At 43.7% G+C, this 26,203-nt stretch overlaps 1 protein-coding gene across 6 annotated transcripts in view; it reads right to left on the bottom strand.

The window, feature by feature from the left end:
- jarid2b (jumonji and AT-rich interaction domain containing 2b) overlaps positions 1-26,203 on the bottom strand; it is a 384,803-nt gene that overhangs the window by 115,556 nt on the left and 243,044 nt on the right. The window lies entirely within an intron of this gene.

Here is a 26,203-nt window from a genome sequence, read left to right on the forward strand (position 1 = left end):
CTGGGAGTAAATTAATGATTAGCATCCTGTAAATGACAACATTATACTGTAGCTTATCCCTTTCCTCTATTGACAACATTCACCAGGAGCGTTGGTTAAATAGAGTTCAAAGAATTATTGATGACCCCTTTTATTCAGCACACAGCATCTATGACCCACTACCAATGGGAGGGGAAGTAGGGGAGGGGGGGAAGGGGGTGGTATAGGACTGCCAGACTGAGAAATCTTCCCTCGGGCTCAAAGGTATCCTGTAAATTTTTTCCACTGAAATATGTACAGTATATATATTTTGTTTATATATCTTTGTACATATACCTGATATTTATTATGCATAGGCATGTTCCATAGTCCGGAGCATACAGTATGTGCAGTCAAATGATAATAAACATTAAACTTTTTAAGTTCAATTATTTACTCCTGCTCACTTCTTATACAAGGGATCTCATCCAAGTCATAGGCTTGGTTTTTTTTTGACAGGAATAGATTCTGCTTTGTCCAGCATGGAAGTGGCCAAGAGATTATCAAAACAAAATCTGACTGTACCAATGGCAGATATGCAAAATAGCAAGCTTATAGAGATACTGAATTCCCTTCATGACGAATTCTTACTTGTCCTCAGGGAACCTCTCATTGACCAAAGCCTAAGCAGGAACCAAGAACTACCAAACATTTTAGGCTTGTTTTCAGGCCTGACTTAATTTGAGCTGAGTTGTTCATAATTAGTTCTTGCAGCAAGCAAAGAAAATACTAATGAAAACAGAGGATATACGTAAAGCTGTTGAATGGAGGTAAATATATTTTATGAAAGATTAAAGAATTGAGATGCTTTTTGAATTGGTATAAAAGAGAAATCAAGCTTGAGGCAAATGAGATTTACAACACAGTAGAAGCCATTTCTGGCCATTGAAACCCATGCCTCCCAATAACATGGGTGATGTGATCATATTGAATGGCAAGGCAGATTTGAAGGCCAGTGGTTTACTCCTGCTATTATTTTCTCATGTTATCTCTCTCGGGATGGTGGTAACTCAGTCAAAATGGCAGGTGCAAAATTCCAAGATTGACAAACCAGTGTATTTAGCTAAAATTATATGCACTTTAGAGCAATGTTTTGGCAGACACTTCTGTAGATTTATATACTTTGTGCCATTATGTAATTTGAAAGTAGCTCTAATCCTGTTGCATATTTGGTTGGACTGGCGCCTCAAGGCCATCACACAGGAAAAATCAAATGGCTGTAACCTTCTGCTAGGGATTGCAGTGATTGAACAAAACTATATCCCAATGAAGGGGGATGATTTTGGTCACAAATTACTTGTTGTACAAGTCTAGTTACTGAACAAACAGGTTTCTCTTGTACAAGGGCATAAATCATTGCATAACAATACCTTTACCCAAAGATGAGATGAGTCTACAAGAAAATCTGCAGATGCTGGGGCCTATTGCAATGTACAAAAAAAAAGTGCAGGAGAAACTCAGCAAGTCACACAGCATCCAGAGGAAATAAAAGACAGTCAACATTTTAGTCCTGAGCCCTTCATCAGGAGTGAAGAGCTCAGTGCCGAAATGTCGACTGCCTTCAACTTCCTCTGAGTGACCTGCTGAGTCTCTCCAGCACTTTTGTGTACTCCACCAAAATTGTTACTTGCTTCAGCCACAAAGGCACATTATGCATATCGATTACAATAGTAGAAATCACCACACAATGCCATGAGACCAAAAACATAAATATTCACAGTTGAAGTCAGTGCAAGAAAACAAATGATGGTTCAATTGTGCAAACAGATCTTTTATGGTTCCAAAGTAGTTTATGATTAGGGTAGTTTGGAGAGGTTAAAAAAGTGTTGGGGAAAAAATAAAACTGTCATTGGACCCAGATATGCAGGACTTCAGGTTTCTGTACTTTCTACCAGAAGGTAGCAGAAAGAAGAGATCATGGCCAGAGTGTTGGGAGCCCTTCATGATGTTGGTTGCCTTTTTCAGGCAATGACTCATGTAAAACATCTTTAATGATGGGAGGTCAGTGCCCATGACAGACTTGGCTAGGTTTTCCATTCCTGGAGCTTTCTGCTTTCCTGGCCAAACCAGGCTGTGATGCAACCAGACACTACACTTTCCACAGTAACCCTGTGGAAGTTCGATTGATATGCCAAATCCCCTAAGAGTTCTTACAAAGTAGAGGCATTGATGTCCTTTCTTTACCATAGCCTCGATGTGCTGGTTCCAGGAGAATTCCTCCCATACATTGGCTCCTAGGGACTTGAAAGTCTAAACCCTGCCCACTGGTGTCCAGTCAACAAAGGCAGCTGCATGGTCCCTTTGTCTACCTTGTGCCAAGTCTGATAGTTGGACAAATAAATGAGGAGCCACCTGTCGGCAATTAAGACATGGGGAAGCAAATTAAGGTAGGATGATGCGCAGCTGTGATCATAGTCTGCCAGCACACATGTAAACTGCTTTGTGAGAGGTAGTGAATACTGTCAGAAGTCATGGTAGTGCATTCCAGGGAGCTTCATTTGGTGGTTACTGAACGGGGAAGAGAAGAGGGAGAAACAGTGCAAGGTGCAAGAAATAAAAAGAACCTGAACACTACATTTTTACCAAATTAATACTGCACTGCAGGAACCAACGACACCCATTTACAACGGTGTCTTGCTCACTATAAATCACAAACATCTCAGCAGTTTATTTTTACTGTTGCTCATTACAATTTTCAACTTCCTAGAAATAACCAGGTTTCACATTCTCCTTGGAGAAAAATAATCTTAAATGAAGGAAGTGCTCAATTATATTCATTCAATTTTAGGATATTTAGAACAATGGCCAATGAATTTACAATGCAAAGGAGCTCCTTCATCCTCTGGGCTTCAACACAGCTGTTCATAGATGAAGAAAATATAAGAGCCCGAAGTCAACAGTCCAAATTTCTCTATTCCTGGTAATGATTATTATAACCTACTGGTCTCATTGTCATTGATTGCTGAAATTACTCTCATTCACCTACTATCATGTACAATGACATTGCAACAATCAATTTAATAGAGGAATGTGAAAGATACAAATCATTACAGCGGCGGCTACACTGCTAACTGAAGGATCGCACAACCAGACGGGTTGAGTTCAGTGAGCAAAACTGATTTATTGCAGACTGCCTGGCTGGTCTTGTACTCGCAGCCTGGACCAGGCTGAAAGCCGCGCTGGGGGGCCCCGACGTCACTGGGGCGTCACATGGATCGCCAAGCGCGGGCTTCTGAGCCCAGTGCCGAGATCGGGAGGAAACCCCCGACGGCACCATTTTGGGTGGCTGCCCCGCCACACGTGCGTGACAAGCGGGGCCGGTTCGCCTGCCTAATGGCGTACTGCCACACTCTCCCCCCTCCCCCCCAGAACTGGCACCAATGTCCTTTTTTGCCAGGTCACCCTGCTTCTTAGGTTGGGCCACAACTACTGGCTTGCTGGGGTCGAGGTGGGCTGGCTTTAACCTGTCCACCGTAAACAGTTCCCTCTTACCATCGATGTCCAGTGTGAAAGTGAATCCTGAATGCTGGACAATTTTGTACGGCCTTTCATATGGTCTTTGTAGAGGTGCTGTGGACAGGCCCCGTCTGATAAAAAAAAACGTACTCTGCGGAATACAGCTCTCTGGGGACGTGCCCGTGTGCGTGTCTGGGCGGCAGTGGGGGTGTGAAGGAGTCCAACTGGGCCCGGAGGTGGGGACGTAGACCGTGCGGTGACTGCTAGGGGTTGTGAGGTGCGCTGACGAACTCACCGGGTAGGGGCAGTGCACCATAGACCAGCTCAGCTGATGACGCCTGTAGGTCTTCTTTGGGTGGTGAGCAGCTCGTCCACCCAGTCGGGGCCGGTGAGGCAGGCCATCAGTGCCGACTTAAGATGGCAGTCCAATCGCTCGACTAGCCCATTGGCCTGTGGGTGATAGGCTGTGGTGTGATGTAGCTCGATCCCCAGCCTGTTGGCAAGCTGTGCCCAGAGCGCAGAGGTGAACTGGGCGCCCCGGTCCCTGGTGAGGTGGTTCGGGGCACCAAACCGGGCAACCTAACTGTTCAAAAGCACTTGGGAGCAAGAGTCCGTGGAGGCATCTGGCATCGAGATCACCTCGGGCCAACGAGTGGTGCGATCTAACACTATGAAAAGGTAACGGTTACCTCGGGAAACGGGTAAGGGTCCAACGATTTCCACATGTATGTGGCTGAACTGTTCCCGGACGCGTTCAAAATCTTGTACGGGCACTCTGGTATGCCTGTGTACCTTGGAAAGCTGGCAATGGGTGCAGGTTCTGGCCCAGTCCGCAATCTGCTTCCGAAGCCCATGCCAGACGAAATGTTCTGCCACCATACGGACAGTGGACCTGATGAAAGGGTGGGAAAGGTCATGGATATGGTGGAAGACTTGCCTGCACCACTGCTGGGGAACCACTAGATGCGGGGTGCCCATGGAGACATCGCACAGGACGGTGCCCTCACTGTGAGGAGTCAGGAGTTCCTGGAACCACAGGCCCGTGATGGCAGTCCTGAAGGCCCTCGTTTCCTTGTCAGACTTCTGGTCCCGGGCGAGCTGGTCGAAGTCGTGGCTGGGTGTCAGAGCGCAAATGGCCAGTCGTGAGAGTCCATCGGCGACCACGTTGTCTTTCCTCGTCTTGTGCCGAATGTCGGTGGTGAACTCCGACACTAAGGAGAGGTGACGCTTTTGGCAAGCCGACCAGGGATCTCTTGCCTTAGCGAGCGCCTGAGTGAGGTGTTTGTGGTCGGTAAAAATGGTGAAAGGCCTCCCCTCCAAGAAATAGCAGAAATAACACACCGCCAGGTACATGCCCAGCAACTCACCATCGAAAGCGCTATCCTTGCGCTCTGGCGGGTGAAGAAGTCAGCTAAAGAATGCCAGTGGTTTTCACTGTCCGTTCACCTGCTGCTCCAGGATGGCACCGATTGCTGTGGCAGAAGCATCGACGGAGAGCCATATGCAGGTTGGTACGTGGATGGGCGAGCAGGGTAGCCTTCACCAGGGGATCTTTCATGGCTTTGAATGCCCTACTGGCCTCTGGAGTCCAGGTGAGTGTCTTGTTTTTGGCCGTGCTGAGGGCGAAGAGCAGCTACATGATGCGCGCAGCGCCTGGAATGAAGGGGTTATAGAAATTGACCATACCCGCAAACTCCTAGAGCCCCTTGAGGTTGTCCGGGCATTGGAACTATGGGAACTCCCTGACTGCAGCAACCTTCGTAGCGGCAGGTGTAGCTCCTTCGGCTGTGATAGTATGGCCCAGGAACTGAATGAACTCTTTCCCAAACTGGCACTCGGCCATATTGATCGTTGGGCCGAAGTCAGCCAGTCGGGAAAAGAGGGGGTGCGGGTGAGACTTGTGTTGTGCCCGGTCTCTGCTGGCGACAAGGATGTCATCCAGGTAAATGAATCCCAAATTCAAATCCCTGTCCACTGTGTCCATGAGGCGCTGGAAGGTCTGGGCGGCATTCTTGAGCCCGAACGGCATGCCGTTTTTGGTATGTCCTCGGGGTGCACCGGGATTTGGTGATTCCCGCACACCAGGTCGACCTTGGAGAATACCCTCACGCCATGCAGGTTGGCCGTAAAGTCCTGGATGTGAGGGATCGGGTAATGGTCAGGTACTGTCGCGTCATTAAGCCGTCGATGATCTCCACAGGGGAGGTGGCTTTCGGGACCAGGTGGAGTGGTGAGGCCCAAGGACTGTCGGAGTGTCGAATGATCCCCAGCTCCTGCAGATGCGGGAACTCTTCCTTCACTATCTGGAGCTTTGGCGTGGACCAGCAGACCTTGGGTGGGGAGGTAATGAAACACCCCGTGGCATGGTGAGGCAGTGCAGAACTGCGGCTTGAGGAGGGACGGGAACTCGTCCAGGATATACTGAAACTTGTCCTTGGACGTGCTGACTGTGGCCATCTGCGGTTGCTCTGTGCGGGAGGCGTTGACGCGAATGGATTGTAAAGTACGGACATCTACCAGTCGCCTACCTCGAATGTCGACCAGAAGTCCGTGGGCGAGGAGAAAGTCAACACCCAGAATGGCGGTTGGGAGGGACAAAATGATGAACCTCCACGAGAACTTCCGCTGGCCGATCCGGAAGTGGAAGATCTTGTCTCCATACATTCGGATCTCCGTCGTCGAATTGGCTGCACAGAGGGGAGGTCCTCAAGGTCGATTCCAGGACTAGATGGCTGTGGCTGGAATGACGCTGATCTCGGCCCTAGTGTTGACGAGGAAGCGCCGGCCGCTAACTGAATCCCGCAGGTAGAGAAGGCTGTCTTGTTGGCCAGCTGCCACAGCCATCAACAGTGGCTGGGCTGCTCGTTTCCCTGGACCGAGCAGGGCTGACGACATTTCTGAGCCTTGGCTCCCCAGCGCTGGTTTAAGAAGCAGAGGCCTGAAGTGGATGGCTTGCTTCTGGCTATGCTCTTTGAGGCCCCTGCAGGGGCCGGGTGTTCCTCCGCAGTGCTAGAGGAGGGCTTGGCGTGGTCGTGCCCATGACTCATAACCTGCTGGACTGCTGAGCCCTCCGGGAATCGTTTGAGCTATAGCTCCTGAGCCTTTTGAGCGACCTTCCTAGGGTGAACGAAGCTCTCCTGGGACATCAACGACCAGATGTCTTCAGGCAGAGAGTCAAAGATGCGCTCAAAGAGTGGGCAGTTGGTGTAATCACCCATGAGTGCGAGCATTTTGTCCATCAACTCAATTGGAGTTCTGTCCCCCAAGGCATCGAGGCGCAGCATCCGAGCTGCATGCTGGCACCTGGAGAGGCCTAGGGAACCGGTGAGCATCCGTTTGATGGTCCCGTAATTATCTTCTGTGGGAGGGTGCTGAACGAGGTGCAGCACTCGTTTGGCGGTGGCCTGGTCCAGGGTGGCGACCACATGGCAGAACTTGGTCGAATCCGATAAAATCTGGCAGAGGTGAAACTGAGCCTCTGTGTGGCTGAACCAGGTCTCCGGCTCCTGAACCCAGAAGTCAGGAAGCTTGATGGCTATAGCGTTGATCAAACAGTCATTCATGTCGGGATTAAAGATGTTTGTACCTGTTGGGGTCACCAATTGTACTGGCGGCTACACTGCTAACTGAAGGATCGCACACCAAACAGGTTGAGTTTAGTGAGCAAAACTGATTTATTGCAGGCTGCCTGGCTGAGAACCGCGCTGAGGGACCCCAACATCACTGGGGCATCATGTGAGTCACCAAGCACGGCCTTCTGAGCCTGGTGCCAAGGTCGGGAGGAAACCCTTGATGGCGCCATTTTGGCTGGCTGCCCCGCCACATGCATGACAAGCAGGGCCAGTTCGCCTGCCTATTGGCGTACCACCACACCATGACATTTTTCCTTTTTAATACAATGTTACATGGTGCTCCCCAGGGCTCAGCATTAAGTTTGTTAATGACTTAGCATGGAGCAGTAATACAGTAACTATCCCCATGGATTTCATCAGTACCATACAGAACTCAACATCAGTACCATACAGAACTCAACATCAGTTTACAACCCATCCGTAAAAGAGTAGCATGACTGGCCACTGTGAAGGGCAATTGTAATCTCATTTCATTTTGGGAGAAGGTCAAAGTCTATATAGATCACTGATTCTGTCAGGTGAGGTCATAACCAAAAGATAAATAGCTAGGCTATTTTGGCAAATGGGGGTGTAGGCAGCATTGCTGCAAGATTCCACTCAAGTTACATTCAGCCATCAAGGCAAAGCAACCAACTTGACTGAAACAAAAAGTCTGCAGATACGGTGATCGTAGTAAAAGACACACAGAAATGCTGGAGGAACTTGACCAGTCTCACAGTGTATATAGGGGCTAGAGATGTACTACATTACCGATGTAGTACCTGAGGCCTGAGGCCTTCTTCAAGGAATAAGCAGAAAACCTGTATGGTGAGTGAGTGAGAGAGAGAGAGAGAGAGCATGCGTGGTTAAGAGAGACTGCGTGTGGTAAGAGAGACTGTGCGTGGTAAGAGAGGGTGAGAGAGATTGTGCGTGGTGAGAAAGGGTGACAGATTGTGTGTGGTGAGAGAGTGAGATTATGTGTGGTGAGAAAGGGTGACAAGTTAGATTGAGTGTGGTGAGAGAGATTGCATCTATGGTGTGTGAGAGAGAGAGAGAGAGAGAGAGAGAGAGATTGTGCATGGTGAGGGGGCTGAGAGAGATTGTGTGTGGTGAGAGAGGTTGAGGGGGAGAAAGATTGTGTGTAGTGAGAGAGATAGAGATTTTAGGTGGTGAAAGTAAGAGAGAGGGGGGGAGGGGGGTGGATTATCAGAAATCAGATATGTTTATGTTAATGCCATCCGTTTGGAGGGTACCCAGGCAGATGAGGTGTTGTTCCTCCATTTTGTGGTTTTGGGGGTCCTCAGTCTAGCAGTTCACGAGACCATGGAGAGACAAGTCAGCAAGAGATTGGATGGAGAATTGAAATATGTGACCACTGGGAGATGCATGCCATTGTGGTGGCATGAGGTGCTGAACCAAGTGATCTCCCAGTCTCCGTCCAGTCTCTACGATATAGAGGAGACCACAATGGGAATACTGGATGCAGAAGATGACCCCTGCAGATTCACAAATTAAATGCTGCTTCACTTGGAAGGACTGTTTGGGGCCCCAAATGGTGGTGTGGGTGCAGGCAGAGCATTTTCTGCAGTCACAAAGGTATGTGCCAAGGGGATGATTGGTAGGAAGGGAGGAGTGGATAAGGGAGCCATGGAGAGCAGAGGGAGCAGTCACTGCAGAAGGCAGAGAGGAGGACATATAAACAACCAACTTGAATGGCAATCCATCCACCTCCCTAAAACATTCGCTCCCTCCACTACCAATCCACCCAGTGCTTACACTCTCAACAACATCTTTCATCTCTTTGTTGATGTTAGAGTAGATGACTGGGTGATAATTGTCCTGTGTTTTGTGAACAGGACATATTTCCACATTGTCCTGTGGATGCTGGTGTTACAACTGTACCTGAAAAAATGTGGGTAGAGGGACAGGTAATTCTACAGCACAGGTCTTCTTTACTACAAATGGCAGGTTGTCCAATTCCATCAGCCTTCCCTGAGGCCAGTGCTCTCAACTGCCACTTAAGATGTAAAGAAAACAATGTAGAAATTAGCAGGTAGAGGAATACTTTTCCAAAAATGTACATCATAGAACACAACAGCACAGAAACCAGACCTTCAGCCCATCCAGTTTGGGCTGAACACAGACTGCATTAGTCTCAGTAATCTACACCCAGATCACATCTCTCCATGTACCTATTCGACTTTTTCTTAAACGTCGAAATCAAGTCTGTGTTCAGCTCTTTAGTTCCCAGCTCATTCCATGTTCTCGCCACTGTGTGAAGAAGTTCCCCCAATGTTCCCTTTAAAATCTCACCCATGTCCTCTAGTTCTTATTCTACCTAACCTCAGTGTAAAAAGCCTGTTTGAATTTATTCTCTCTGTACCCATCATAATTTTGTATGCCTCTATCAAATCTCTACTCATTGTCTGACCTACCATAACCTCATCCAGGCTGTGCAGAATGGAGACCCAGGATACAACGCACCAGCAGTAATCACTGAGATAACTAGAGGTTCAGAGGGCTGCATCTCTACTCTTCAACACATGGCAAAGATTGCATTCAAACTCAGCTTTTAAATTTGCACATTCAAACTGCTTCCAATGGTCCACCAACCACTTACACTGTCTTGAATAGTAATGACCTCTCAGCCATCTAGATCTCTTTTAGAACAACCTGTATTTTCATGCATTTTGTGCCATTTTAATGTAAGTTTTCAAATTGGTCACTCGCTTTTTTGTGTCATCTCCAAATACTTATGAATTCTTCCCTGATGTTGGCTCAATTTCTTGTGATCTCTTTACCTGCTGATAAAGGTAAAAAAGAAATTATGATCAGGCCTCTGCAATTCTACCTGCTGGATGATGTCGTGGGTTTCCTCAGCTGGTAAAGTTAACAATGGAAGATTTCACAGCTCACCATTTTCAAACATATCAAATCTTGCTAGACAGCATAGAGAGCAGCAAACCATAGCATTCTCTGAATCCACACCCTCTCTACCTTCTGAAACTTACAACCATTATAGGGATACCGCTTCACAGCCTCCTCAAGGGGGCACGTTGCCTGCACTCAGCTCCTATTTCTTGGCTATTATTTTCAAAATTATTATTTACTTTGGTCAGTGCAAATTCTACCTGGACTAGCAGAATTGGTCAATGTTATTTAAATAATTAAAACCACCAGAGGATGCAAAAATGATTGATCTTGCTATCAAACATATTGTTAAAATGTAGGAAAATGTGATCATCAGATCACAGATTTGGTGGCAAATGCTAGCAAACATTTTAAAACATCAAGCAAAAGTAAAACCATGCCTTTACTCTATAATTATTATAATTCTGTTCCTGATCCCCACATTTTGTGACCTCATCTACAGTAGAGCAATGTAAATCTGATGAAATCCCCACAGATCCACCTGGCTCCCTCCAAGCTGAAGAACTATTGGTGGCTGGGGCTTTTTGGGTTTCCCTTTTTCTTCGGGAGAGGGGAGAAATAAGGCGTCCCTCTTCAATGCAGGATCCTGCTCTGAGGGGGGGGTCAATGAAATCCAGTGATTTCCCTTTCCGGCTGGTGATGCTTATCTTGGTCCTTTGACAGGGACAGATTAAACTGAGAGTACAGTAAAACATCAATAATCTGTTCTATGCTTATGTGGCACACCCAACAGTCCAAGTTTGGTCATGGTTCTTCCTTTCCATACACCAGGGCCCTAGTAAATTTACCGAGTTAATGGGAATGGGTATTATTCTACAGTATAACATCTAAATTAAAAGTCCGTCAGTCAATTAAAATAACAACATTCAATAGTTTGGGAAAATATTTGGTGCAGCATCCATGAGCATGTCAGTTTTACAGATCAAGTGTTAGCATTGCACATTACAGTTCAACCAACAAAGGATTATTGCCTCAATGCTGGTGACATTAGCATTCATGATAAAACTATAGTGGTAAAGGGCTGTGATCTTTCTGCATTTATTCTCACTGCTAAACTTCCGATCACTCTCTACTGATGCCAGTGACAAATCAATACCTTACCACCATGAAGCCTAATGAGCCAACTCAACCAAGAAGGACATTAGTACAGATTTGGAGCAAGGTGCAATAAGTGATGGAACAACTCAAAGCTGCACAGATACGGCAGCTACACAAGGCTCAGCTCGACCAAATGACAGTCAGCATTCTGTACAATGAATTGTTCCCAAAATAAGATCAACCAGGGGGATGACTCCTCTCCTAGCTTATACTCCATTTTCCTAACAAGCATCCCAGCCCTCATCAATAGGTACCTTTCTACTTCAATTGATGTTAAATGCAGAAGGCTCTTCAACATTCAAAGAGACTGCTTAAAGACCAAAAGTCCACTCCTCCAATGCGCTAATTATAAAGCTATTCGTGCACCCTAGATTCTTTGTGAAATATTACTCTCACTGGACATTAAGGCAATAAATGGATTTTATTAGGCTACACATGGATCTGCAGAATGATTCTACAACATTGAAGGAACATTCCTGGATCATCTTTCCTTAAGAACAAACAGTGATTTGGGGGACAGCACCTGTACTTTTGATAGGAACTTAAATCATTATGCCTTCACGAGCCATGATCCTGGCAATGAGGCTGAAATCCAGGTGAGCAGCTAGGTTATCATCTCTAAACTTCTTATAAATGAGATTTGCCAGCATCTGCCCAGAAAGCCATCACCAATGGTGCTTCTTATAAATCCTCTGCATTTTAATCTAATGGTTTCATTAAACATTAACATGGAAAATGGAATATGATTTCTAGAACTATAAAACACTACAACACATAAAACAGGCCATTGGACCCTTCTAGTCTGTGCTGAAATATTATTCCACTAGTCCCACTGACCTGCACCTGTCCATAATCCTTCAGACCTGACCCATCCATGCATCTTTCCAATTTCTTAAAATTTAAGAGTGAGCCCGCATTTACCATGTCAGATGGCAGCTCATTCCAAACTCCTACCACTCTCTGAGTGAAAAAGTTCCCCTTAATGTTCCCTCTCAACCTTTCCCCTTTCACCCAAAAGCCATGACCTCTCATATTTATCTCTTTCTACATCATCATAATTTTGTAAACCTCTATCAAATCTCCCTTCATTCTTCTACGCTCCAAGGAATAAAGTCCTAACCTTTAATCTTTCCCTGTAACTCAGCTCCTGAAGACCCAGCAACATCCTAGTAAATCTTCTCTGCACTCTTTCAATCTTACTGATATCTTTTCTATAGTTTGGCAACCAGAACTGTACACAATACTTCAAATTTGGCCTCACCATAACATCCCAACTCCTATACTCAATACTTTGATTTATGAAAGCCAACACACCAAAGGCTTTCTTTACAACCTTGCCTGCATGCGATGCCACTTTCAGGGAATTATTTATCTGTATTCCCAGATCCCATTGTTCTTCCACACTCCTCAGTGCCTTACCATTTACTGTGTATGACCTACCTTGATTTGTCCTTCTAAAATGCAACACCTCACACTTGTCTGCATTAAATTCCATCTGCCATTTTTTCCAGTTGGTCCAGATCCCTCTGCAAGCTTTGAAAGCCTACCTCATTGCTGCCAATCAGCAAACTTGCTGATCCAATTTACCACATTATCATCCAGACCAGTGATATAGACAATAAACAACTATAGTCCCAGCACAGATCCCTGAGGCATACCATTAATCCAGTTTCAAATCCAGTTTGCAACCTTCTGAACTAACTGCCCATGTGGGACCTTGTCGAAGGCCTTACTAAAGTCCATGTACACAACATTCACAGCCTTTTTCTTCATCTACTTTCTTGGTAACCTCCTTGAAAAACTCTTAAATTTGAAAATATCTCCATCAGATAGGAATTCCACTTTTAGCAGTTCCATCACAGAAACATACAAAGAGGGTGGGGTTGAATTAAGCTGTGCCTTTGGAATTCAAAAGCTTTGCCACATTTCATGGTGTAATAATACTGAGCAAAATTCCAAAGATGGGAAAAATCAATATGCAAAAGAGATGACTGGCAAAATGAGGAATGAACAGAGAGATAGTGGTGGAGCACAGCAGGCGAAGCACAATTCATGGAGTGCAAATGGTATGTCAACGTTTCAGGGTGGGACCTTTTATAGAGAATCAAGGTGAAGAAAAAACAGCAGCCTCTGAGTGAGAATTGATCCACCCATTCTCAAGGGTGCTTTTACTGTTAGTGCCTGGTTTATTATGGAAGGCGTGGGTGTTAACCCAGACATGGATTTCGGAAATTACTGCAGAAGCCATGGGGTGCCGAGAGTTGCCTGGTTAATTTAACCCATGCCAACCCTGGAACTCATCAACTGTGGCAGCCCACTGTTGCCCTGGGAAACAACAGTGCTGCAATGAAAGCAGTTGGCGTGACACAGAATTGTGCCAGGTATGATATCTGCCCACTGAATTATGAGTCAGACTTAATAGCAGATGCAAGGCGTTTTCCCTGGAGAGATTAATTCCTTAAATATGATGTAGATAAATCCACTGAGCACCTAGGAACCCAGGGAACTGGGTGGTGATACATTTGATTTTGCCCTATTGCATCACTGCTACTTAGACCCATAGAACATGACAGTACTGAAACAGACCCTTCAGCCCATCAAGACCACATTGAACTATCATTCTGCCTTGTCCCAATGAACCATAGGCTTTCATACCCCTCCCATCCATGTACCCTCCAATTTTTTTCAATGTCAAAATTGAGCCCACATTCATCACTTCAACTTGCAGCTCGTTCCACACTCATCACTCTCTATATGAAGAAATTCACTCCAATATTGCTTCAAACATTTACCCTTTAGCCAGTTCTTGCCTCACCCAACCTCAATTTACTACTTGAATGGTGGGATTTATGTAATCTTCCCATATCAGCTGTCGAGAATAGTGTGAAAATTATTAAGAATTTGAATTTATGTATCACTGGCATGAACACTGAGATACAGTGAAAATCTTTGACATAGCATTCAAAGAATCACCATTCCATTCAAAGAGTCACAGTTCTATTCAGTTTCATTTGGATTGACAAGTCCCCGGGACTGGATGAGATATACCACTGGTTACTAATGGAAAAGAGGGAAGGGATTGTTTGGGGCAATGATCTTTGCGTCCTCTCTGCCCTCAGGGAAACTATCAGAGGATTGGAGAATAGCAAATCTAATTCCCTTGTTTTTTGAGGAAGTAACAAAATTAATTGATGAAGGTTGGGTGGTAGATTTGGTGTATATGGATTTTAGCAAGGTATTTGACAAGGTCCCCCATGAGACACTCATTCAGTAGCCAATGAGGCATAGGATCCATGAAACGTTGGTTGTGTGAAATCAGAATTGGCTTGTCTGCAGAAAACAGAGGGTAGCAGCTGATTGAAACTATTCTGCCTGGAGGTCAGTGGCAAGTGGAATTCTGCAGGTATCTTTTCTGGGACCCCTGCTCTTCGAGATTTTTATAAATGACCTAGATGAAGAAGTGGATGGATGGGTCAGTAAGTCTGCAGATGACACGAAGTTTGGAGGTGTTGTGGGAAATGCAGAAAGTTGTTGAAGGTTACAGCAGGATGTAGAGAAGATGCAGGGTTCGGAGGAAAAGTGGCAGATGGAGTTCAATCTGGATAAATGTGAAGTGATGCATTTTGGAAAGTCAAACTTGAAAGTGGAATACATGATTAATTGTAGGACTGTGCGGCTCAAATCCACAGATTTCACAAGGTTGCCACGCAGGATGATAGGGTAGTTAAGAAAGTTTATGATATGCTGGGATGCATTATTAGCCAGGGGATTGACTTCAAGAACCATGAGATAATAATACAGTTCCATAAAACTCTGGTTAGATGACACTCAAGAGTATTGCATTCAGTTCTGGTCACCACATTACCTAAAGGATGTGGACAGTTTGGAGAGGGTGCATAGAAGATTTAGCAGAATGTTACCTGGATTGCAGAATGTGGCTTATGAAGCAAGGTTAACAGAACTAGGGTTTTTCTCTTTGGAGCCAAGAAGGATGAGATGTGGCATAATAGAGGTAAACAAGATTATAAGAGGCATAGACAGGGTGGTCAGCCAACACCTTTTTCCTGGGGTGACAATAGCAAATACCAGAGGGTATTTGTTTAAGGTAAGAAGAAAGAGAAGGTTCAAAAGAGATGTCAGGATAAGTTTATTTTACACAGAAAGTAATGAATACCAGGAGTGTATTACCTGCAACGGTGGTGGAAGCTGATAGAAAAGGGATATTTAAAAGACTCTTAGATGGGCACACAGATGCAAGAAAAATAGAGGGTTAAGGGTGTGATGAGGAGTGAGTAGGTTGATTTAGGTTGCCATGAAAGGCCTGTACTGTGCTGCAACGTTCTATGTTTTCCCTAGCATCATCTGGAGCAAAAAACAAGGAGAAAAGTTCAAGAAAGAATGAAAGTCCCATCAGAGAAGAGAGAGGCCGAGAAGTTGCCGTCTGCTCTGACATAGCCATCGTGTGTGCTGCCCTTGAAAGGTGGATGAGGGGTGGGAGGAACCTGCATAAACACTGATCCTCCACATGCAGTTGCCTGCTCTCTCTTGAATCTCTTCGAATGCAGGTCCTGATTGCCTGAAGTCATCCTGGCAGAGTGATATGGCTAAGGAGCCTAAGGTGGAACCAGCCTTATCCTTGCTTTAAAGGAAGGGGAGAATCACTAATTTATGAAACTTTACTGGAAGGGTCAAGTCCTGTGGTTACAGGAACAGCTCACTGGCTGGGAATCTGTGACAAGATGCTCGTTCACCTCCTCTTTGCTCTCCTTTAAACCACCATGAGCCATGCATTTCCTTGTGACAAAGAAGGATGTAATTCAGCCTAACAAATTTAAGCTTGCATTCACAGCATTCTGACGCCTCCAATAATTTTTCCTGCAACCTATTCTCCCTAACATTCCCATCAGTTGCACCACCCTTACCAGATGCTATAATCCACCTACATTGGGGGCAATTAAACTGCTAACCCCACGCCTGTGGGGATGTGGGAAGAAACCAGAGCCCTCCAGAGGAAACCCAGTCATAGGGAGAACATGTAAACTCCACACACACACAGAAGAGGCCAGATCAAACCTCGGTCATCAGGACAGTGACTTCTGACCACATCAGGAGTTTATTGGAATGCTCTCAAATCTGCAACACTCAAAATAAGAGAAGCACACAATCTGCAGGTGCTGGAACCTAGGGCAAATAAAAAGCTGCAGGAGAAACTTAGCGGGTCAGGCAGCATCCATGGAGAGATATGGTCACACAACATTTTGGGTCGGGACCCTTTATCCTAAAATAGATTAAGGGTCCTGACCTGAAACAATGATGCCCAAGCACAAAAAACAGAGACTGACACTTCAGTGTTTTATGGAGGGTGTTATGCATTGCATTGTGTGTCACCCTTCAGATGAGATATTAATCAAGACATTATCTCTTAGGGGACTATGATAGATTCCAGGCATTAATTATAGTTAGCATTGTGACAACCCCAGCGACCCAGGTTTGAATCTGGCACCATCTGTAAGGAGTTTATACCTTCCCCTGGTTTTGTCTGGTTACTCCAGTTTCTTCCCAGCCTCCAAAAACATAAAACATTAATCAGTTGAGTTAATTTGGGCAGCAGAGACTCATAGGCCAGAAAGGCCTCTTACTATGTTTTTTTTTTAAAAAGTAGTTAAATTTGATTATTAGCTATTTGCCCTCTGAGATGATATCACAATAAACACATTTCCTGGGCTTTACCCCATTGCTGCTGTGGGAGCTTGGTGTGGGCAACCTGCTGTCATTTTCTACATCACATGAGTGACTGTACTTCAAAAGGACAGCCCAGTGGCTCAGTGGGTCAAGCTGCTGCCCCTCAGCTTCAGGGACCTCCGGTGCTGTCCTTGTGAGGTTTGCTCATTCTACCCGTGACTGTGTGGGTTTCCTCCCACACCCCATTACCCCAGAAATGCACAGGTTAACAGGTTAAGTCTTCTCACTTCTGAGATAAGGGAAGGAAACAGTCAAGCAGGGTTTGACTGCCCAGTGTAAGTGGGCACTCGATGGACTTCGTGGAGCTGAAAGTTTGCTTCTGTGCTAAATCACCCTGCTTTGGCAATGGAGTTCTTGTAGATGAAATTAGCATTTAGAGTCACTTTTGAATCTATATTGGAGCTAATGGTCGGCCCAGTGCTCTGCCTGAGGGTTCTTATTCACACGCAAGGTTTGAGTAAAAGGATGGTAACCTGCTTCAAGGCAGATGTTTCAAGCCAAGTCCAAATCTACCTACAATCAAGTCTAAATGGATGCACACATGCCATGGAGAATGCCAGATAATAACTATAGTATATGCCGTTGTATAGGATGAATCTGTATAGGGCGGCCCAGAATTTCCATGTAAATTGTTGGTATTGAGTGATGCCGTTTGCATAAGACAACACCCACCCCCCCAAACAAAATCTGGCACTTACCACTGGCCAGTGGAAGCTCTTAAAAGCAAATCAAAATATTTTAAAAACAAATTCTCATTTAAAATTTAAAATTTTATTTGGATATTTTAAAAGAAACCACTGTTGGCTCCTGTAACAGAATGTTTTAAGCCTGCACGAGCCGATAGCAGTAAGACTGGATGGACAGACCTCACGGAGGAGCTGAGACTTCGTAAGTAACTATGGGGCATGCACGAGATTGCACTGGAGCCTGCAGGAAGATGGCAGTGGAGTTGTGACTGTCGTCAAGATTTTTGAACCCTTTATGTCAGACGACCCCGATTTTAAGGTGAAAATTTGAAGTTTTGAAGATCATCCTATACAATGGCATATATGGTAATCCAAAAACACCGCCACAACTAAAGCGTCGACCAGTCACTCTCTGGGCATTTGATCATGTCTGCTGGATAAACGAGCTGCAACAACAAAATAACATTCAAAAATTGTGTTTTATTTAACCAACATAAAGCGGTGTGAACAGGATACTGTACCATGATATGAATCATCTACAATGAAACAAGATAGAGATCCTGGAAATATGGGGGGAAATTTCTAGAAACTAAGTAAACCAGGCAGTACCATTAGAGAGAGAAACAAAATTAATATTTCAGTTTGGAATAAGTTTTAGGCCTTAAATATCAGCACTTTTCCCATTGGCATCCCAGTTCGTGTCCCGGGATAGGAAGCCGTTTGTGCTGTTTCCACTGGGCCACCTTTAACCAGAACACTGATTGGGGATCAAGTGTCTACCTTTAAATGGCATGGAAGGAAGTTGTCCTTTTCCCACTGGTTTAATCAGCACACCAGCATCCGCTGATGCCAGGGAAATGACTAGGGGTCAAGGCCGTCAATCCCGGGCTTGATTTGACGCCAGCGGGCTGATTGTTTTCCTTTTCCACTGGACTTTTAACCGGCTAATTCCCCATTAGTTCCTGGGACAAGATGCCAGTGGATAAGGGCATTGTCTCTATTCCCATGCCTTGCTGCTTTTGGAGCAGTGGAGTGTTTCCAGAATCTTTGCTCCTTTTTATTCCGAGGTTAATAGATCTCAGTGGTTATGATTAATTCCATATTTTGAACGTTGAAAACTTGCCTAAATATTTGTGGAGATTGATAAAATGCACAGTCAGGGACGAGATGAAGTAAAACGTCTGGTACACTTTCAGAAAGAGGTCGAGCCACGGTGAAGAGAAACTTGTGCTGAATCAAATACCTGCTGGACTTTGTTTATTCCTCACTGTACCCCACCCCTCGTTTATGACCGCTAATTCGTGTATCATTGCCCAATCGAATAGGGGGGAGAGCAAAGTAGATTCACTCCTGTGCCAGCGTGCTCCCCACCAAATTTAACATTACCATCTATTACAATGGGCAAGTTTCCACTCGCCATCTCTTACAGGAGATGAGACTCAAATGATTATATGCTGGAATGCCAGCGTACTGACACTGTCAAATACAAAACTGGTGATTGGAAATGAGGGCGTTGCTGGGTTCACTTAATTTAGTAATTAATCAGCTTTACAGAATAACCCCATGCTGTGCATGTTTGAAGGCATTTTCAAATACCTTAGCAACAGCCTTACAGCTTGGAATGTCAAACTCCAGGGGTCTAACACGCAGGACACTGCTGGGTGCAACCTCGGACAAAAATTGCAGGGGGCTTTGAAACATCCTGCTTTTTACTTGGTTTCTTCAACAGTTTTCATTGATCTCAATTAAAAATAGGAAAATGGTTCTTTTTTGTTCCTTATTCCCCAATGAATCAATCAGATGATAATGAGTGCTGCCTCCACAAAGCCCCCACATTTGTCAACTGGACTAACAGTGGAGGTGAATTAATGATCACGATGGAATATCGCAACCAGAGTTGATCAATGTATTCAGTTTGCAATTAAATACAATCAAATTAATGGAATGCATCTGTAGCCAAATCCAAACAATTTTATCTTCCTAAAAATGGACAACAAAACATCAGTAGCTTAAACACATACTGATGATGCCAAAATAATTAATGAATGTTTATACCAGCACCAAATCAAACAGGTCCTTTAATGTATTACTGTTTATATGGGGGGGGGGGGGGTGGAGGAGAGAGAATGGAAGGGAGCAGATTGCACTTTGCTCATACAGCATTGCTAATTCTCAGTATTTGTACCATCAGGTTACCTGCTTGTGTAAATAGGCCCATCTGAAGGCTGGGAACGTGCTTGGAGCCAAAATTCTTACACTTTCCCATGATAATTTTATTAGTGTTTATTCCCATTTTTTTTTTCCAAGTAGCATGCAAAATCAAAACCACATTGGAAACAAGGTCAGGTGGGATATTTGCATAGTTAATCTTTTATGCTGGGCTTCAGAGTACAGACAGCTATGTTCACTGTTCCTGCCTTCATCTCAATGCATGCAGATTATTATAATGCAGGCTCAGCAATCAAATCAGGTTGACAGAAGATTACAAATATGGGACAATCAATGGGAACTGGGATGCTGTTCAAGACAACATGGGCAATGGCTTATAAGACTGGGGTGGAGAAAACAACATTTATTTCCAGCAGTAGAAACTTGAAAGAAAATAGAGTGATAGACACCATTTCTCCCATCTTGCCCAATCAAGAAAACAATACAATTAACAGCACATCTCACAAGAAGGAAAATTAAGTCGGAGTCATACATGTTCAGGAGTATAAGGAGTTATGTGCATCTAATCATAAAAATGCTCAGAATGACTCATCTGAGAAAGCAATGTTGATGGATTTTCAAGATGCTTTAGTTACTCCCACCTCAGAGGAGCTGTTCTATTTTAGCGATTCAATTAATAAATATGTACTGTGAACCAGCTCAAAGTAGCATGGGCTTTTCAATAGTGGCCAAAATTTTAACCTATTTTGATTTAGATCAATGAAAAAATCCTTTCAAATAATTTCACAAGCTGCTTAAATTTTCAGAAAATTAAGAATCCAAATGTACAACTGCTTCTTCAATATCTAAAGCAATGACAATTGTGCTTTTTTGCAAACCTTTCCTTCCTTTCCACAAAGGGTGCCCAATTTGAAATTTATGTAGCATTAGGAGCGATCACAATACTGTATTTAAAACAGGCACAAAGTTATTGCCCCATAGCTGCATAAAGATCAAATGAATCTGATGGAAGCTTGCCTTTGTAATGAAGAACAAACATCACCTTTATACAATGGAGCAAACTCTGAAACATGCACCACACAAAATGCAGCTGGCCAGATGTTGCTTTGCTGATCCCTGTTCCCTGTTCCTCCCTTCAGAGAGGACAGCACTTTAATCGACTTCAGTACAATCAACCAGAGTAAAAATGCTGTGACTGTAACATCATGTTTAATATAAGGCAGCAGAATAGTCAAAGCCATCTTTGTCTTCCTTCAATGTTTCAAAAATAACATCCAATTTAAACTTTACATATGCACGGAGCAAATGCTTTCCAACATTTTGCAAGCTCAGTTTACTACATCCAGGTTGGCTGTGACCATTCTTTTAGCTAGTTCTTCAAATGGTCTGATGTCACTGTGGCAGGAAGCCAGAGCCCCTGATAAACGCAGCTCTAAGCCAAATTAATTCAAGCCAGCAAATGACATTGAAAAGGAGAGACTCGCCAGAAGGATCTATGGATCAGCGATCTCTATGAGGACCTTTTATCAAGGCGGGAGTCAGTGTAGACGCCATTACCTTAGATATTAGAGTACGTGGTTTTAGGTGGGAGGGCCACCATCGCAAAGCACCCTTATCCTCAAGTATTCAAAACACTTGCTGCATTTAGCAGTGAGAGAGGAAATAATGAGTGTGAATATCCAATCTGTTAAATTATGAGGCCAGGCCCAATGTATTTAATCAAAAGGAAAGAATAAACACTGCTTCATGAGAATAATTAATTACTGTTTCAATTCTATGTGAAGGAAAACAGGTACAAATAGAAAATGATCCTAGCCCAAGATACTTGTGAGAAAATTGTTTTACTGATAATGACGATGAGTTTATTGTCATACACATTTGCAGAAGTATCCAAACTGCAGCCAAACAGGAACTTCATTAAAAAAAGTCCCATTGTTATTATGACAAAAGAAAATCCTAATTTAACTGGAAGAACAATTTCAACAAGCCTTTGGAGCGAAACAAGAAAGTCTGCAGATGCTGTGATTGTAGGAACTGCACAACAGTGCTGGAGAAACTCAGCAGGTCCTGCAACTTCCATAGCCCAAGCATTGGTTTCTTTGCCTCCTATGGACGCTGCAGGTCCTGCTGAGTTTCTCCAGAACTCTTGTATCCATAGAACTTTTAAAGCGTTAGGTTTGAGATGATGCACTGCAGATCCAATACCAATAATTGAGAAAACCCCCATTGCCCAGGATAGATTCCTATAAATCTGCCATGTCTCAGTTGGTATGCTACAGCAAACAACTGATAACTTTACCCAAAACACAAGAGGCAGGTTTGGGAACCAAGACACATTAATTATCTATGAATTTTTTAAATATTCTGAATCCAAGTATTAATTGGCCTTAATTGGAGATAATTAATTGGACTTAAAATAGCAACGCTGCCAGAGCCGCTCTAACAGCAGCGCTAACGCTGGTGTGGACCCACGGTGAGTAAGGAGTGCTCCTGCCTAGGTCCAACCACGCAATCAAATGCTGTCACCGCTGCACAGGCTTTGAACAGCCCGTTAAAGGAGCTGATGGCCGTTTTATTTAAAACCTCTCTACTGCACTCAAAATGACAGCACCTATGATCGGCAGCAACTACAAAAGGTTGCAGACTCCAGGAGAGTGTCAGACTGGCGCAGGGTACCAGAAAACGAGGAGACTATCCTTCATCTGAGAGGGAGAAGCAGAGAGATGACCCACGGGGACAATGACCACAGCAGCGGACTAGTGAGGGGAGTTCTGCGGCTGCAAGACAAATGCATGCGGTGGGCTGCTGGCGACTCGAGTTGAGGAATGAATCCACATAGGCTTTGGACTTCTGGATACTGCCATTGGGAGACTCACGCTAGGCTGCGGACTGCTGGAGACTGGCTGAAGGGGTACCAGTTACCGGAACTGGGAAGTGAGAGAGTGCCGAAGGCACTGAAGGATTCCTGACCGTGTCGGAGGTTCGTTTCTGGAGCTCGGGTTGCCAAAGTTTTGAACTAGACTCTGGGAGGCTGTTGAGGTTGGAGAAGTGCTGGAGGTGAATCTACGGACACTCGGTAACTCTGGGGGCGACCCTCTATTGCTTCCCTTCTCTAACTGTAAGAGGTGCTTTAGGCAATTTTTGCTGATGGAAAATCTGTCTGCCTTACAGCAAGCAAAGGCAATTTCATGTAATATTACATTGTTTTAGTACAATTACACTAAATTGCATCTTGATCTAAATTTTGAGTCAGTAAATTCAAAGTGAACAATATAGCTTTGTCAGGGCTTTCGTCAACATACACCCCTTAAAGCATACCAAGATGATTCCATCATTATGAAGTGCTTTGAGAGGCTCGTCATGAGGCACATCAAACTTCTGCTGCCACCATCACTAGACCCCTTGCAGTTTGCATACAGACCAAACCGCTCCATGGTTGATGCCATTCCCACCGCCCTTACCCATCTGGAAACCAATGCTATTTATTGACTTCAATTCGGCATTCAATACAATCATACCTCAGTACATGATAAGGAAGTTGAGCCTGCTGGGTCTAAACACCTCCCTCTGCAATTAAGATTCTTGATTTCTTCCTGTCGGGGAGACCTCAAGCAGTCTGGATCAGAAACAGCACTTTCAAGACCATCACACTGAGCATGGGGGCTTCCCCAGGGCTGCGTGCTTAGTTCATTGTTGTTCACTCTGCTGACCCACGACTGTACAGCTAAACACAAATCAAACCACATCATCAAGTTCGCTGATGACACGACCATGGTGGGCCTGATTGGTAAGAATGAGGAGTCAGTGTATAGAGATGAGGTGCAGTCGCTAACGGACTGGTGCAGAGCCAACAACCTGTATCTGAATATTTTAAAAAAACAAAGGAGATGATGTCAACTTCAGGAGGGCCCAGGGGGACCTTGCTTTGCTGACCATTAATGGCACCACCATTGAGGTCGTCAAGAGTATCAAGTTCCTTGGAATGCACTTGGTGAAGAATCTCACTTGTTCCCTTAACACCAGCTGCATAGCCAAGAAAGCCCAGTAGTTCCTCTACTTCCTACGAAGGCTGAGGAAGTTAATCTCCCACCCTCCATCCTCACTACATTCTACAGAGGATGTATTGAGAGCATCCTGTGCAACTGCATCACGGCTTGGTTTGGAAGCTGTAGCACCTTGGACTGCGAGACTCTGCAGAGGATAGTGAAATCAGCGGAAAAGATCACAGTGGGGGGTCTCTTCCTACCATGAAGGACATCTACAACACTTGATGCAGGTGAAAGGCAATAAATATTGTGAAGGACCCCACACATCCCTCACGTAAACTGTTCTCCCTTCTGCCATCTGGTAGGTGGTACTGCAGCTCTAGGGCCCATACATCCAGATTGGGCAATAGTTTTCTCCCCCAGGCCATCAGACTCCTGAACTCCCAGAACATATGTCGATAGTGTACTTTGGTACCGGGGCTCTTACAGTATAACATTTAATATTTTATGTGTTTAACTTCTATTTTAACTTATATTCTTATTGTAAATATGCTCCGTGATCCTGGAGAAATGCTATCTCGTCTTTACCGTGTGAGCATGGTATGAACAATAAATAAAGGTGACTTGACTAATTGTAAAACATTTGAGGCATCATGAAAGAGTGACAAGGCACCAAATAAATCAAGAATTATTTTCCTCAGGGGCAAATTAAGTTCATAAAAACATGGTTATTTAAAAATACTGCTACAATAGCAAATGCTTAATACAACTGTGAATAACTTAAGAATCTGAATGCATGCAACACCTGGAACCTAAAAGGAAAACTCCCAAGGCACATCACAAATGGAACTAATGAAAGCAAACTAAGCTGTGAATGATAAAACCCAAGAACAAACAGCCCTCGCTTCTGAGATGTCAAGACATCCATTATTTTTGTAAAATAACAAGTTTCTTTTCAGTCATAATTAATCTCAAATTAGTCATTTGGGGTGCAAATAACCTGTCAGCATAAATCACTTCCTAAGAAGGGCTCAAACCCAAAACACCCAACTGCTTTTGCTTTCTTTCTTTTAAAATTATTTTTATTAAAGTTTTATCATGAAACAGATACATTGTTAAGTCCATACAAATTAAATATATATTTTGATTGGTATCATATTATATAGAAATAATAATAAATAGACTCAAATTCCAATCCATGCATATATTGAATAGTATAAGAAGAAAAGATTTTTTTTAATTGGTTCTTCTAACCTCACCCCAGCTACCAACCAAGTCTTCTAAGCAGACTTAAAATCGAGCAACAGCCTCTGTAGATCCGACCAAGCATGCCCATTGACAGCACCTTGATCATTCTATTTGTGAAAGAAAGCCATAAATGGACCCCAAGTCTTATCAAAATAGATCTTCATCTTCTTAACATTATGTCTGATATTTCCCCCCAAACTTAGAAAGGACATGATGTCCAGTAACCATTAACTATGCATGGGTGGAAATCTTCTTTCCATTTCAGAAATATTCTTCTTCTAGCCAGTAGTGTAAAAAATGCTAAGACCTGTCTTTGGTTAGACATTAAATTTACATTCACATCCCTGGAGAAACTAAACATTGCAATTAACGGATATGGTTCTAGATCGATTCCAAAGATGGCAGAAAAGGTTCTGAAAATATCAGTCTAATATTCTGACAATTTGGGCCAAAATCAAAACATACGTATCAAAGAGGCTTCAAAACACTGAGTTGATATCTGGGTAAATTCGAGTGAGCTTAACTTTAGAAAAGAGTACTCTAAGCACCACCTTAAATGGAATCAAATTGTGCCAAGACACAGAAATCAGGGCCAAAATTGAAATCTAATCTTTTTTTCTGAAAGTGACCTTAAGATCATTCTCCCATTCTGTTTTGATCCTGATGAAAGAGATTGTTTTTAAATTCAATATTTTATAATATAAAGCAGATATTGTACCTTTATGTATAAATTGTAAATCATAAAGTCTGTCTATGAAATTCAGATCCAAAAGGTGTGGAAATACTGAAAGTTTAGAACAAATAAAATGTGTCATTTCAGAATTTAAAAATGTCTATTTGGCAGATTAAATTTCATCATCAATTGTTGTAAAGATGCAAATTTTTATTGGATAGTTTTATTTAGTTTTCATTCCTAGCCAATTCCATTCTTCAAAGCTTGCATCTAAAATAGCAGGTTGAAATAGATGGTTAAATAGAAATTGACTAGTAAATATAAATCCCAAAATTCCCAAAAAAATCCTCAATTGACTCCAAATCTTCAGTCTCTGTTTCAATATTAAATTCTTGATCACGTTTGGAATAGGTGAACTTAAAACTGCCCATAAGGAGGTATTCTTAAGGGATTTCAATTCCATTTCAATTGGGACAAACACCTCTATTATTAAACTGTAACAACAATAACATATTCCTTATGTTCCTAGCCCATAGTAAAATCTAAAATTAGGTGACGACAGCCCTCCATCATTTCTTGTATTAT

Source organism: Narcine bancroftii, chromosome 1 (assembly GCF_036971445.1).
Source record: "Narcine bancroftii isolate sNarBan1 chromosome 1, sNarBan1.hap1, whole genome shotgun sequence".
Classification (NCBI taxonomy): Eukaryota; Metazoa; Chordata; class Chondrichthyes; order Torpediniformes; family Narcinidae; genus Narcine; species Narcine bancroftii.